At 36.5% G+C, this 3,782-nt stretch overlaps 1 pseudogene; it reads left to right on the top strand.

The window, feature by feature from the left end:
- On the top strand, nt 1-1,124 carry LOC135231896 (olfactory receptor 4P4-like; annotated as a pseudogene).
- The last annotated feature ends 2,658 nt before the right edge of the window (nt 1,125-3,782 follow it).

Below are 3,782 nucleotides of genomic sequence, written 5' to 3'. Positions count from 1 at the left end.
ATGGGAAAAAATAATGTCACTGTATTTATTCTCTTGGGACTTTCTCAAAGCAAAAACATAGAAATCTTCTGCTTTGCATTATTTTATTTTTATTTTGTTACATTGCTATTTGGATGGGAAACTTGTTCATAATGATTTCTATCATATGCAGTCAGCTAAATGACCAACCCATGTATTTCTTCCTTAATTACCTCTCTCTCTCTGACCTTTGCTACACATCCACAGTGACACCCAAACTGATGACTGACTTACTGGCAGAAAGAAAGACCATTTCCTATAATAGCTGCATGACACAGCTCTTTACCACACATTTCTTTGGAGGCATTGAGATCTTCATCCTCACAGGGATGGCTTATGACCGCTACGTGGCCATCTGTAAGCCCCTGCACTACGCTGCCATCATGAGCAGGCAGAGGTGTAACACAATCGTCATAGCTTGTTGTACTGGGGGGTTTATACACTTAGCCAGTCAGTTTCTTCTCACTATCTTCTTACCCTTCTGTGGCCCCAGTGAGATAGATCACTACTTCTGTGATGTGTATCCTTTGCTGAAACTGGCCTGCACACCATCATTGCTAATTCAGGCCTAATTGCTTTGGTGACTTTTGTTGTCTTGATGTTGTCTTCTTTTTTTATATTATACACCCTCAGAGCATACTCTGCAGAGAGCCGCAGTAAAGCTCTTTCCACCTGCAGTTCTCACATAACAGTGGTGGTTCTGTTTTTTGCTCCGGCATTATTCATTTATATTAGACCAGCCATAACTTTTCCAGAAGATAAAGTGTTTGCTCTTTTCTACACCATCATTGTTCCCATGTTCAACCCTCTGATCTACACACTGAGAAACATGGAGATGAAGAATGCCATGAGGAAAGTTTGGTGCCGTCAAACGCTCTTGGAAGGAAAGTAACTTTTCGGAACCATTTCTGCTTTTCAGTCTTTGGTCCCCTGGAACCACAGCTGTGAATAAGATCCATTCCCATCGTCTGTCCTGACTCACTGTTTGGAGATAGAAATCAGAAAACAGAAGACACATCCTCTCTGTGTTTTTATTCTGTATGACACATTATCAGTAAACTGGGCATTATTATTTTTTATACTTTCCCTGGTGGCTCAGTGCTTAAGAGCTTGGCTGCTAACCAAATGGTTGGCAGTTTAAATCCATCAACCATTCCTTGGAAACCCTATGGGGCAGTTCTGCTCTGTTGTATAGGATCGCTATGAGTTGGAATCAACTCGATTGGCAACAGATTTTTTTTTTCCTACCCTTTGGCTATCTTACTTAATCTTTAAAGTAGTGCTTGTATGATACGAAATAACCAGTTTCTTAAAGATAGAGGATTATATCACCTATTTGACCTTGTAGTGAAAGGGAAACAGATTATGTAATTTTTTATGTCTGAAATGCTGTAAATAAAACAATTTTTAAAACATTTTACTGAATGACAAACATAGAAAATTGCACATATCGTGTGTGCTCACCTCATTAATTTTCACAAGCTGTGTACTATCATGTAATTAGCACCCAGATCAGGAACCAAAAATTACCAGTGAGAAGACCTTCCCATCCCCCTTTGTAAGCACTATATCCCAAAGATAACCACTCCCATTATCTCTTAAGATCATAGTTTAGTTTTATCTGTTTTTGTACTTTTTGTCAAAGGAATGATGCAGATTGTACTCTTCAGTGTCTGACTTCTTGTGGTAAGTTTTATGAGACTGACTCTTGATGTTGTGTGTATTTTCTGATTATTTTCATTGATGTACAGTATCTCGTATGAATATATGACAGTTTATTCATTTTCTTAATGCTATATGTGACTAGTGCTGCTGTGAAAATGTTGAAAAAAAGCCTTTGGTGAATATAGGTCTTCTATGGCTATGTTAAGCGTGTTTCATTTGTAATTAAGACTTAAAAATTTAAGACAGTGATTGTGTCCTAGTGTTAATACCCTTCTCTAATATATTACTGACACAAAATAAAAGATATATAAAAGGAAAAAGAGTTATCAGTAGGAAGAATGGAAAAAAGGCTTAGAAATATGAGAAACTTCTGATATTTCTAGGATCAGTGTGATTGGGTATGGCATATGCTGATTAATTTCAACCACCCTGTCAAACACAGAAAAGTACTCAGAAATAAAAGGAGGTGGGGGGAGGAAGGGTCTAAGAAAGGTAGTTTATACAACTGAGCTCAGAAAAAATTCCCATGGATAGGTCGTCAGATTACATTAGCAAAATTAACACATAGGAAATCACCGTTGAGAAATATTATCAAATGGGATCCTTAGTATAGCATATGGAGTTGCTTGGCATATTAAGTAAAATGGGGAAAGGTCTACATTAGGGTTTTGAGAAGGAAAAAAAAAAATGTACTTCAGGGCCTCCAAATAAAAGTTCAAACGAAACCAAACCATTGCCCTCAAGTTGATTCTGATTCTTAGTGACCCTATAGGACAGAGCAGAACTACCCCAAAGGGTTTCCAAGGAGCAGATGATGGATTTGAACTGCCGACCTTTTGGTTAGCAGCCTGAGCTCTTAAAGACTGGATCACCAGGGCTCCAAATAAAGACAGTGAGTCCAGGTAAAGAAGAGACTTTATGAGTTCAGGCTAACACTCGATTTTTACACATAGGCACATGCATACACACACACACACACACATACACACACACACACATCATAGAGAAAGGGATCTTTCCTGGGGCTTTTATTCCTGTCATAATTGCAGGATTAAACATGCTCATATGGATAAACCTAAAATAAAAGACAACATGCTTAGTAAGCTAGCCGGTCATTGAAAAAGTGTAAGGAAATGAATTGACACAGTGGCTGCAATGATGGGCTCAAACATAGCAATGTTTATGGGGATGGTACAAGACAGGGCAGTGTTTCATTCTAAGTATTGTCACTATGAGTCAGAACCTACTTGACAGCATCTAACAACAACAATAACAAAAGAAAAAGTATTTTACTTTTTGTCCAAAAATTCTGCTCTCACAATAAAAAAAAGTATTGAGTAAAGGACAAAATTAGACTGTAAATAGCATATTGCAGAATAGAACTACATTTATTACTGTTATCGCAAACAAAATATAGTGTGAATATGTTAATTGCATAAGTGATAATTTTAAAAACATGATATAGGATAGAGAGTCTCACAATTGCCCAATTTGTTAAAAAACAAACAACTTAAAAAAATAAAAAAAGATTAGACAGTTGATGGATATACCAGAGTAATTATATCTTAAAAAAGAATCAGCAAACTGAATTATAGATATTAATAAATTACTAAGAATAAGGAATAGAGAGGTAAGAAGATAGAAAAAGGAAAGGCACATTAAGAGACATTAGGAATAAAGTAAAAAGAAGACCGTATTCAATCATGCTCCTGGATTTTGGAAAGAGTGAAAAGAGATATTTAAAGAGGTAGTAACTCAATTTTCCAGAATCGATGGAAAAATATTTAGAAAAAAATCCACAATGAAGAAAAAGAGATATTCTTAAAAAGATCCCCAAGCAATCATGTAATTTCCGACATGGACTTTTTTATTGGCGGGAGGTGGGCAGTGATTTGGGGATTTGGGCCAGAAAGGCAGAGTAAACCCTTAGTTGACAAAGTGCAGCTGGAGGGGGAGATGATTTCCACCTCAAGATATTTTCCCAAATAACAGGGATAAGGTAAAGGTATAGTGTATCTAGCTGAAAAGGTGGGAATGGTGTTAAATTGCTTTAAAAACATCTTGTGTTTTTGAGATTATGATATAAATATCAATTTAAA

Source organism: Loxodonta africana, chromosome 7, assembly GCF_030014295.1.
Source record: "Loxodonta africana isolate mLoxAfr1 chromosome 7, mLoxAfr1.hap2, whole genome shotgun sequence".
In the NCBI taxonomy this organism is placed as follows: domain Eukaryota; kingdom Metazoa; phylum Chordata; class Mammalia; order Proboscidea; family Elephantidae; genus Loxodonta; species Loxodonta africana.
This window is presented reverse-complemented; position numbering and strand designations above follow the sequence as displayed.